This window comes from Carcharodon carcharias, chromosome 4 (assembly GCF_017639515.1).
Source record: "Carcharodon carcharias isolate sCarCar2 chromosome 4, sCarCar2.pri, whole genome shotgun sequence".
NCBI lineage: Eukaryota > Metazoa > Chordata > Chondrichthyes > Lamniformes > Lamnidae > Carcharodon > Carcharodon carcharias.
The window spans coordinates 98,756,864-98,769,565 of record NC_054470.1 but is presented as its reverse complement, the minus strand read 5'-3'; positions in this window follow the sequence as shown (position 1 = coordinate 98,769,565).

Here is a 12,702-nt window from a genome sequence, read left to right as displayed (position 1 = left end):
AGGGCGTAAGGGTATGAAACTAAGTCCTTTGCTGAGCACTGAACATTCAGCATCGGAGAGGGGAAGGTCAGGGGGTATAGTGAATACACGGCTGGGGTTGGGATTGGAAGATGGGATGGGGACGGAGGGACAGGCCGGGGTGGAGGGTCCTAGATGGGTGTTGGTGTCGATGAGTTGTTGGAGCTTGCGTTCCTTAGCACTTGAGAGAAAGAGAAAAAGTTTCTTGTTGAGGCGTCGGATGAGCCGAAGGATAAAATGAAACTGGGAGCACGCGCAGCTTTGAAAAAGGGTACGGCGGTGCTGCTGGAGGGACCGGTCGAGTGTGTTCATATGGCGGCGCATGGCACTGAGTGTGGATTTCAGAATGTGACGGGAACAGCAGTCCGAGAAACGTTTTATGTCCAGGAGATACCTGTAATCCTGGGTGGGTTCGAAACATGAGGGGTGGAATTTCTTTCAAGTGAAGCAGCATTTCACTTGCATTTCCCCCAACTTAGTCTACTGCATTCGTTGCTCCCAATGTGGTCTCCTCTACACTGGAGAGACCAAACGTAAACTGGGCGACCGCTTTGCAGAACACCTGCGGTCTGTCCGCAAGAATGACCCAAACCTCCCTGTCACTTGCCATTTTAACACTCCACCCTGCTCTCTTGCCCACATGTCTGTCCTTGGCTTGCGGCATTGTTCCAGTGAAGCCCAACACAAACTGGAGGAACAACACCTCATCTTCCGACTAGGCACTTTACAGCCATCCGGACTGAATATTGAATTCAACAACTTTAGGTTGTGAGCTCCCTCCCCCATCCCCACCCCCTTTCTGTTTCCCCCTTGCTTTTCTTTTTTTTTCCAATAAATTATATAGATTTTCCTTTTCCCACTTATTTCCATTATAAAAAGAGAAAAAAAAAATTATTTATTTTATTTTTGTTTTTTTACATCTTTAATGCTCTCCCCACCCCCACTAGAGCTATACCTTGAGTGCCCTACCATCCATTCTTAATTAGCACATTCGTTTAGATAATATCACCAACTTTAACTTTAACACCTATGTGTTCTTTTGTATTATTGTTGTTGACATCTTTTGATGATCTGCTTCTATCACTGCTTGTTTGTCCCTACAACCACATCCCCACTCCACCTCTCTCTCTCTCTCTCTCTCCGCCCCCCACACACACACCTTAAACCAGCTTATATTTCAACTCTTTCTTGGACTCGAACTCAAGTTCTGTCGAAGGGTCATGAGGACTCGAAACGTCAACTCTTTTCTTCTCCGCCGATGCTGCCAAACCTGCTGAGTTTTTCCAGGTAATTCTGTTTTTGTTTTTGTTTTGGATTTCCAGCATCCGCAGTTTTTTTGTTTTTATATTATTATGTACCTGTTCCCTTGTGTGGCATGAATTTGAACTGCTCTTTAGTCAATGGGTCTGTTATTGTTGTAGCAGTGCCTGTATAGCCTATTCATAGTATTGATTTCATACTACACAATGACCTAGTAGCAGTTAGGGTATTGCCATCTCCTGGGATGTGAAGCAAGTCTGCTGGAATTGACAACATACTCACAGAATGAGGGACTGTTTGTCATCCTGCTGTAGGTAGAACTGTTTTGACTAAAGGTGTGTCCAGATAGTCCAAGTTTCAAACTTCTAACATAGAAGAGACAATAACACCTCGGACTGGCCACAAAGGGTTAAAGTCAAATGCAAATGTACTGAATCCATACACTTTGAACTTGCCTGCAAATTCTTCACCACTGGTGTCAGAACAGAATACAGCAGCAAAATTCCAGGCTACTGAGCAAACAAAGAGCAGTAAAACAAAATGGCATGAATCTGGTGAATGCTTTTATTTCAGGTCTATGAGGATGTATTAAGGTTTTGGAAAATAAATTGAAACTTCAGAATGGTGAAGCCATAACTGTTGGGGAAGGAGTCTGAAGTTAAAAAGGAAGTTGCAAAAAAATGCCAACAACTTTTGACTGAACATCAACATGACCCTAACGAACTTCTTCAAGCTGGGAAGGAAAATGGTAATCTGTTGGACCCGGTGCCCTTGGTTTGCTGGAGCTAAAGGATCCGGGTTGCTCACTTTGTCTGGGGTGACCGAGTTGGTACAGAGACAGAGAACATCAGGAAATCGTTGTTAGAATAACCACATGCTGTTTATTCATAAACTAAACTATACTTGTGTGCTCAGAATATAAAACTCTGTCTTCATTCATCAGTGACTAACTCAAGACTCTCCCACAGAGAGCTAGCCTGTGCTACTCTGCTATTGGGTAATAAGATCGTGTGACCTTACATTACAATATCTGTCTTAATGTTATATTACATCTTAGATTACTACATCCTCCCCCCTTTACTGAAAAATACATTTTACAATTTTTCAATTTGTAAGTTATTTACACAGATCAATTCTTTACAAAGTCAGTCTCTCTGGGAGTTTCCCTATGTGTGTAGAACGTCTCAGTTCCATAGGTTCTGAAGTTTGCTTTGGAGTCTCCCTTACTGAAGTCATCTGAGAATGAGGTTCTACAGCAGGTACGTGTAAATTTGTTTCTTTGACTCTTTCAGATACAGTCGGCCCTTCAAATACATTTGTACTTGGTTAAGTTATTTCAACAGGGAATGTTGATTCAGTTTCAAGCACTGGTGGAATCACTTCTGGATATTTGGCTTCTCCGCTTTGTATGTGATCCACATCACCTTCTTATTATTCAATCTCTGACTTTCAAATGGTAGGAAAGAGGCCCCGTTACAGAACTTATTTCACCAGACAACTAATGCTGGTCCTTCTCTAAAATTTTTCACAAATATGTTCCCTCCTACACTAAATGTTCTGTCCCGATTTTGACAATCATGTCTCATTTTCTGATTTTCCTGCCTTCCACCCCAAGTTTGGCATAATTAGGCTCAGTCTCAATCAGAGCCAGCGCTTTATCAACAGTTTAGCAGGTATGACACCTGTTGTTGAATGAGGGGTGGTTTGATAGAGGAATAAAAATCATGCCAATTTAGTCATTAACGAATCTCCAGACAATTTGCTTATACCAGATTTGAACATGTGAAACACTCTCTCAGTAAGTTCATTTGAAGAAGGATGGTACGGAGATGTTTTCAAATGAACAATGTCATTGAGATTGTAAATCGGCTAAATTCAGCACTTGTGAATACTGTGCCATTATCTAATACTAGCATTTCAGGTAATCCAGCAGAGCTTTGTTGTAGCTTGTTTATTGTCGCGGAAGAAGTGGGTGAGCGTACTTCATATATATCCATCCATTTTGAATGCGAATCTATGAAAAAGAGAAACATTGTTCCCATAAAAGGTCCCACATAATCGATGTGTACTCATGCCCATGGTCTTTCCGGTCATTCCCAGGGTGTAACAGAGCTGTTGCAGGTAATTTTTGTACTTGTTGACACTGCACACAGCTTTTCACTAGGTTTTCTATTTCTCCCTCCATTCCCATCCACCACATATAGCTACATGCTGTTGCTTTCATTTTTGAAATTCCGGGATGTGCACTGTGAAGTTCAGATAACAATGACTTTCGTCCTTTCAGAGGAACAATTACATGAGCTCCCCACATTAAAATACCTTCTTGGCTGGTTATCTTGTATCTTCTCTGGAAACATGGTTTCATTTCATCAGATTCTTGTGCTTTTGACCAACCAGAAGGAATTGATTTCTCACTTTGGATAAGACTGGGTCTCAGTTCATCCAATCTTTAATTTGTTTAGCACATATCGGTAATGAGCCCAGGAAGTTCAATAACAAGACCTATTGATGAGGAATTGGAACATCCTCATCTTTTACCTGCAAGGGTAAACAACTGAGTGCATCTGCATTTGCAATTTGACTTCTGGTTCTATGAATAAAAGTATACTTATACGGTGCCAGTATAAACGCCCATCTTTGTGCTCTTGCTGAGGTTGCAGGTATAGCCTTTTCTTCACCGAATAATCCTACTAATGGCTGGTGGTTCATTATGATAGTAAAATGACGACCTTGCACATATTGATGAAACTTTTTAACACCAAAAATGATCACCAAACCTTCTTTTTAAATTTGTGAGTACTTTTTCTCTGCAGTGCTAAGTGTTCTCGACACATAACCTATAGATCGTTCTGATCCATCATCCATTCGATGAGAAAGCACCGCACCTACTCCATATGCTGATGCATCACGTGTTAATATCAACTCTTTCTTTGGATCAAAATGTACTAACAGTGTAGATGACTAACAACTTTTGCACTTTTGTGACAATTCCTTTTTACAGTGATCATCTCTGATTTTTCTTGAGCAAACAATATAATGGTGTCAGATGTGTCGATAAATTAGGAAAAAAGTGTACATAATGGTTAACCATGAATGATTTCAATTTGGATGTGTTCTTTGGTTCTGGGGCTTCTTTAATTGTTTTCACTTTTTCTTCAATTGGATGTAGGCCTTGTGAATTGACCTTGTAAATTATCTCTTTTGCTTGGAATGTGCACTTTTTCTTTCTCAATTCCACTGCAATCTGCGAAAAACATTTCAGAACTTCCCCCAGGTACATCAAATGTTCCTTTTCTGTGAGTCCAGTCATGAGAATGTCATCCAAATAAACTACAAGATGGGACATAAACCTTTGCTTGTAGCCCCTCAATTTTTCCAAGTTCTTCCTTGAAAATTGAGGCATATTTCTGTAATGGCTGTGAAAGTCCATTAGTTCTCAGTTGGAAGATTTCATTCCATTCCAATTTAACTTCTTTCAGCCAATTTCATTCAAGGAGACTAGGTCCCTCGCCTGCTACTACCGTCAAGGGTATTCTCACTATTTGACCTTCATAGTTTACTGCGACTTGAGATATACCCTTGACTTTTATGTTTTCTCCTGTGTAATTCTTTTATTTTTTTTTGACAGTTTCTTCTAAATTCAGCTTACGTTCTCCTTGATTCAACTATTGAAAAATATGCTCTGTGATCACCGTAGTAACTGCACCAGTATTCACCTCCAGTCTGATAGGCTTCTCATTCACTCTCATTGTTACGTAGATAGGCTCCATCCTTCCACCTTTAAATTATATAGTGAATTGATATCAGCATCCATTGCTTCAGGCTTTTCAATGCTATTTATCTCATTGGGTTTTTGCCTTTGTCTGAAAGTCTGTCTGATTTTACCTTTACAATTTCTCATGAGGTGTCCATATCAGTGGCAGAAGAAACATTCAATCTTTTTAAATTGTGTTTCATTACAGGGCTGTTTACTTCAATCTCTGTTACTATGATGCCATGTTTCTGCTGCTGAGTTTTCCTTTTTAATTGTACACTGGTGATGGCTGCTTCCCACTTTGGAACAAAGCTCTGCACTTTCGCGCTCTTTTTGGTTGAAGCTCCCCACCCAACATGGAGGATGGCACCATTTTGTACTCCTCAAATGGCTTCTGAGTCTCGCACTGCACATTCCACTGCAAGAGCAATTTCCAATGCCTTTGGAAAATCTAGATTTGTTTCAGCCAACAACATCCTCTGAATAGCAGTTTTGTTTATACCGCACACCAAACAATCTCTAAGCTTATCATTGATTGAAGTACTGAAGTTGCAGTATTCAATTAATTGCTTCAGACTCGCCAGATAAGAAGCAACAGTCTCCCTCGCAGCTCTAATTCTCAAGTTGAACTTAAATGTTTGCATGGTCGCCATCGGCTTGGGCTGGTAATGATTCTTTACGAGCTTGACTAAATCATCAAAACTTGTGGAGTCTGGAGCACTGGCTGCCAACAAATTTTGAATTAATCTGTATGTCTCATTCCCACACATAGACAGAACTGGTACCAAGCCGTTTGAGTCTAAAATTTACACCTGTCCTGTCAGTATTCAAAAACCAGAGGGACTATCATGCGCTACTTCTCCTCCCCCAAAATGTCATTCACCTGGAAGAAGAACATAGTGAGACCAGTCATCCGAGGTTGGATCAAATGGCTCTACTCTTCCAAATTGTGGCATCTCTTAGGGAATTAATTCGACGCTGAGAAGAAATTTTCTTGAACTTACAACTACCGTGCGAGGTACAGCCTGATTTTGGTTCTTCTGATTTCCTTCATTTTTCTCACTTTTTATCTCATTTTATCCCATGATTTTTCGTGCTCTTACTCTCATCACCAATTTGTTGGACCCAGTTGGTTTCTTGGGGATAAAGGATCCGGGTTGCATGCTTAGTTTGAGGTGACTGAGTTGGTACAGAGACAGAGAAGGTGACGGGATCATTGTTAGAATAAACATTGAGCCAGGATTTCCCGGTCGGAAAACGGGGCAGGGCCCGCTCGCTGACACGTAAAATGATGCGGGATGGTGTCGGGTGGAACTCCCGACATCACCCTGTTTCATTTCAATTTTCAGGTCGGCGGGGGCTCAGCTGAATCAGATGTGCATCTGCCGACCTGTCAATGGTCAATTGAAGCCTTTGACAAAGTACTTCACATTATTAATGGACCTGCCCGTCCAACCTTAAGGTTGGCAGGAAGGCCGGGAGCCCTGGCGGGCTTCAGAAAAAGCATGAAACCTCATCCACGCGCAGGATGAAGGTTTCATGTAGGTTTTTAAATTTTTAATAAAAGTGTCAAAAGAAGTGATAGGCATGTCCCAACTCATGTGACAATGTCACATGAGGGGTCATGTCAGGGAATTTTCTTTTCTGCTTTTAAAATATTTTAAGGCAGCACTTAGCCTCAGGGAGATGAATGCGGTCTTTCATGTGCATACATGAAAGAGTGCACTCTCGGCTCAGGGAACTCCCCCCCCCACCACCCCCCCCCACCCCCATCGCCCGCACATGGAGCACATAGCGCTTCCTTGTGGATGTGACACTGGGCAGGCCTTAATTGGCCCGCCCATGTAAAATTGGCGGCGCGCCCCCAATCAGAGGCGCCGAACTGGAGCGCACCTCCATGTGCCCGCTCCTAAACCTTCTCCCCCAATGGGGGGAAAATTCTGCCCTTGCTGTTTATTTGCAAACTAAACTCTGTAACTATATTTGTGTATTCACAACATAAAACTCTGTCTTCACTCATCTGTGACTAACTCAAGACTCTCTCACAAAGAAGTAGCCTGTGCTTCCCTGCTATTCGACAATAAGGTCATGTGGCCTAACATTCAATACTTGTTTTAAACGCATATTACATCTCAGATTTCTACATAATCCCGTATTTCAACCTGCAAAATGCAACTCGGACATTTGTTTGGCTGAGATTTTTTTATTCAACCTGGACATTAAAGAATCTATAGCCATGAAAGTGAATGGAGATCAGCAGATAAAATCCGAACAGGGTGATCTATGGACTGAGTTCAAAAGTCAATGCACTGATGACATGTGAAGGTTGATTTTTAAGAAGAACCCAAAGAGCTACTGGCCGGAATTCTCCCATCCTGCCTGCAATGGTGGGAACAGAGAATCCAGCGGGAGGCAAAAAATCAGAAACCCGCCTTTGTAAAAACAGGTGGCAATTCTCCTGGCAGTGTTTTCATGGCGGGCTGGTTATCCCACCAGCTAGTGTCGCAAACACCATTTGCATCCGTTAGTGTGTCATGAGTGCTCATTGAAACAGCTGCACGCTGGAATCTTGCCATGCCTTCCAATCTTCCCTCGCACCAGCGGGAAATCACACTGGTACCAAGCCGTTTGAGTCTAAAATTTACACCTGTCCTGTCAGTATTCAAAAACCAGAGGGACTATCAGGAATCAGCAATAATGTTCTTGACAAAGTTTCCCAGACCAAATCAGCATGCCAGTTTTTAAAAAAGAACATGGAAACAAAATGGATCTTAACCAGTTTTGGTCTCCTTATTTAAGGAAAGATAGAAATGCATTGGAGACGTCTCAGAGGAGGTTTACTAGATTGATACCTGGAATGAGCAGGTTGTCTTATGAGGAAAGGTTGGACAGACTGGGCTTGTTTCCACTGGAGTTTAGAAGAGTGAGGGGTGACTTAACTGAAGTATACAAGATCCTGAACGGCCTTGACAAGGTGGACGTGGAAAGGATCTTTTCTCTTGTGGGTGAGACCAGAAATAGGAGACACTGTTTTAAAATTAGGGGTCACCCTTTTAGAACAGGGATGAGGAGAAATTTTCTTTCTCAGATGTCTGTGCAACTTTGGAATTCTCTGCCTCAGAAGCCTGTGGAAGCGGGGTCATTGAATATTTTTAAGGCAGAGGTAGATATGTTCTTGTTGGCCAAGGGAATCAAAGGCTATCAGGGGTAGAAGGGTGTGGAATACAAAACACAAACAGAAGCACCGTGATCTTATTGAATGGTAGTACAGGCTCAAGGGGCCGAATAGCCTAGACCTGCTCCTATTTTGAATGTTGTATTAATGGACACATTACATGACCCAAGCCTCTGGCCTTTTGAACAGTTTTAATATTATGTTTTTGGCCTCACAGGCAGACTGCTACTTTAACATCAACTGGCAAGAAATCTAGCAGCCTGGCAGAGCAAGCAGCCTGTTACCATCTCTCAACTCCATGAAACATGCCTGCTTTTAAAAGTCTCCAATCAACACCTGCCAAGCATTCTAAGCACAGAAAGCCCATCATGTTGCAGCATCATTTGTTTCAGAACTTCTTGTGTGGTCACTTCAGAAACTCCTCGGGACTGAATTCAGCCACAAAGGAAACACCCTCTGACTTTTGGCTTTTTGAGTTCTGGAAATCAATAGAACTAATATTCATTTCTGTGATTATTGTAATGTTGCTATCCATAGTTGTACAATTCTTTTTTTCTATCACCCTGTTACTGTGTATGTTGGTGTGTGTTTGTGTGTAACTGAGTGGGAAGTTACCAACACTTCTTCCCTGGATTTTGAATGTGGAATAAACTCACCTTCTGAGTTCATCATAATGATGACTTTCACGGATTCAACCAAAATATAACGACTTATAACATTCTGTATACTTTAAACATTATGTTACAAACTGGAGTGAGATTGGCAAACAGTACTTATTTCCTATCGCCAAATGTCCATAAGAAGAAGGTGTTTTGAATTATATTTAAAGCATGCTGTGGTGTGTTTTCCCAAACCCTGAGTTTGTGTGATCCAGTTTATAATAACTCACAGCAAACTCGCATTATGAGGTTTATAAGATTATTATATTTTGGTACTGTGTCTTTAAATTTAAGGTAAATGACGGAGATGCAGTCTGCTTCAGAGTAAGTCTGTGTGGCTTGATTGTAGAGATCAAAGGAGACCCAGGTTGTTTTACTGAGAGGAGGGTATGAGGTCTTTAAGCTTGGAGACAATGACTACAGTCTCTGAGCACACCATAGGTAGACCCTGAGTCTCCCAACACCCCAGAAAGGTGTTACAGGTAGCAAGTTGCAAATGCTGGTGCTATAAACTACCCATTTACTTCTGAGATAAAAGGGAATTGGGGTCAAGGATAACTGATTAGCAGATCCACTGAGATATAAAGCTAATGTGTTTCCTATTGCCATGGCGAAGAGGGTAAAGGAATCCATGTTGAGAACAGGTTGCTGGCTTCCCTATAAACCCATGAATATCACAGACAGGCAGCAGTTTAACAGTTTCGTCTCGTGGGGACTGCAGACCTCTGAGAGTTAGAGAGCAAGAAATAGAGGCAGCCAGACCTGCACATTAAGTGGAGAAAATGCCAACTCTATTGTTCCCAACATGGAACATTGTTGTGAGCTTGCACTCAGTTTGCGACTGAGTTTGTGAAGAGTTAAATGAGGCTGGAAGATTTGCCTATCTTGGAGCTGGAGGAAGGGATCGACAGCATAACCCTCACAGTGAAAGGCAGTTCTGGAATTGGAAGTTACATGGATGGGATAGTGAAAACAAAACAAGCCATTAGGAGCTGAGAATAATTTTAGACTGGTTCCTAGAGGATGAAGTTTCCACTTGAGGGATAGTGTACTGTATTACCATAGTGAGAGATTTTCATAATTTTAAAAGTTAAATGGGAAAATTTTTCCTGTTGTTTAAAGTAGAAATTACCTACGAAAAGAAAGTAGCATTTAGTCAATAGTGGTTTTTTTGTCACTTGTTACAGTAAAAGTTTTAAAATGTGAAATCATGATGTTTCATCCTTTCAGCCATTAACTGTAAGTTCAAATTTCTCTTTAAAAGTTATTGGTCTCTATAGAGAATGTAACAGTTCTACCAATAAGCGCAAGTAACTCATGGACATCTTTGTCACTGAGATTAAAACCATCTGATCACAAGCTTCAATGTTCAACATATTTTCTTTCCAGCCAGACTAGACCTTCCTCTACCCTGCTCCTGAACATACATCTCTCTCACCAGTTCCTCTCCCCTATTCCTTCATGCTCTTTCCAATTTCATTCTGTCACTGAAATACACTTGTGCTTCATTTATCCCATCTTAAATTACTGACCATCCACCATATTAGCCTCCAGGTTAATTGCCTGTTTAAGGGGTTCCTTCCCCTCATTGGTGAGATGAGAGCCATCATCTTCATCCCTCACCGCAGGCTTTACCTGCACCAAAGATTCTGCCCCCACTCTGAACTCTGTCTTAGACTGAACCAAACTGTTTACAATTTCAGTTCTTGAGCTGAGCTTCTTAGCCATATCCTATTCATCACAATGTGTTTACAGATACATGACATTGCCTGCCACTGCCGCTGTCTCAACACATTTGCTTAAATGTTTGTCTGTGCTTATGTCACCCCGGTACTTTTCCTTCCTGGGAGGCCACACCATCTTTCATTGTCCATGATCGTCAGTTGATGTAAGATTCTGCTGCCTTTTTATCCCATGCCAATCTCATTTGCCCATCACTCCTGTTTCCAGGGACACACATTAACTCCTGGGGCCAGATTTTCTGGGCCCACCTACCACCAGGATCATCCAGTCCGCCGAGAGTCAATGGACATTTGGCTGGGCCACCAAATCCCCAGCAGCAGGTCCCCACATGAGGGGGCTGTAAAATCCTGGCCCTGACCCACCCACACCTCCAAGTTAAAACTGACAGCTTTGTGTTTAAAATGTTTCATGGCTTTATTCCTCCTGATTTCTGTTGTCTCCTACAGTCTTATAACCCCTCAGCTTTTAGTTTCCTTACTTGAAAGAAGATATATTTGCATTAGAATTCAGAGAAGGTTCACCCGACTGATAACAGGGATGAAGGGCTTATCTTATGAAGAACGATTGGACAGGTTGGGCCTATACCTGTTGGAGTTTAGAAGAATGAGAGGCGATCTTACTGAAACATATAAGATCCCGAGGGGAATTGATAGGGTTGATACCTGGAGGGTGTTTCCACTTGTGGGAGAGACTTGAACCAGAGGGTAAAACTTAAGAATCTTAAGAGGTCTACCATTTAAGAAAGAGATGAAGAGAATTTTTTTCTCTCAAAGGGCTGTTAGTTTCTGGAATTCTCTTCCATAGAAAGCAATGGAGGCAGGGTCATTTAATTTATTCAAGGCAGAGGTGGACAGATTTTTGATAGACAAGGGAGTCAAGGGTTATGGGGGCAGATGACAAAGTGCAGTTGAGACCACAGCCAGGTCAGCCATAATTTTATTGAATGGCAGAGCAGGCTCGAAGGGCTGAATGGCCTTCTCCAGCTCCTAAGTTCTATGTTCCCAGTCCTACCTTACCACCCAGACCACTTCTTTCCTCTGACTCTGGCCCTCTAGGCATTTCCCCTTCCCTAAGATCTCCTAATGACAATCATGCCTTCGATGTCTACATCTGCCATTCTGGAATTCCCTCGCTAATTACCACTGCCTCTCCATTTACCACTTCTCCTTGAACACTGTTCTTGAAATGAACTATTCTGACCAAGTTTTTGATCACCCCTCCTAATATCTAATTCTTTGGCTCATCTTATTACATCTCCATAACACACCAGGAGATTTTTTTTCCCACTTCGAATGCACTTTGTAAATGCAAGTTGTTACAGGAGATAATCCACCTTTTTGAAAGCAGAGTCCTTTACTTCCATGTTAGAAATTGTGATGTTCAGAAGTAAATTTTTAACAAAAAAAGATTTTGTGAAGATAATGACATAGCTAGAGCAACAATTTTTAATAATACTTTTAAAACAACATTGCAACTCAAGACTAGAAGTGACAGGGACCAGAGTAGAATTCTTCTGAATAAGCTACAGAATAAATTTTATGAACCGGCTCACCCAGCTCATCATTTCCCTTGCCATTTGGGAATTTGGGGGCAGAGGTCATCAAATGTGCAGGGTTTTCCAAACTATTTATAGATAGAAGATCCTTAGAATTAGACTGGTTCTGAATCCATGCGAATCGAAAACTCTGTAAAAATAGCGATAAACTCAGCACCATTTCACCAGAAACAGAGTTGACGAATCTGTCTTATGGTGCAGGTGCTTTTGCAGCATTCATACTGAGCTAAGGCTTGTCTTTTTCTCAATTCTCTATGGCGAAAATGTTTTGGAAGAGCAGTCTGTACCATGCTGCCCCCCTCAGTCTTAGAGATAAATCCATCAACATCATCCAAAATCTGCTTATGTTGGGTAAGGTCATTGTAAAAGTGTAGCCCTTCATAATCAGACTCAAGCTGCTGAATCCTGTCATTGCCATACATCCTTTGAGCCTTCTTTGCGTCCAACTCCTTGAAGTAACTATCATCACCTGAGCCCAGGGAGTGATCTAGAACAGAAATAAAAGTCTGTTTGAATTTACTGAAGGCTTATTGAGGTT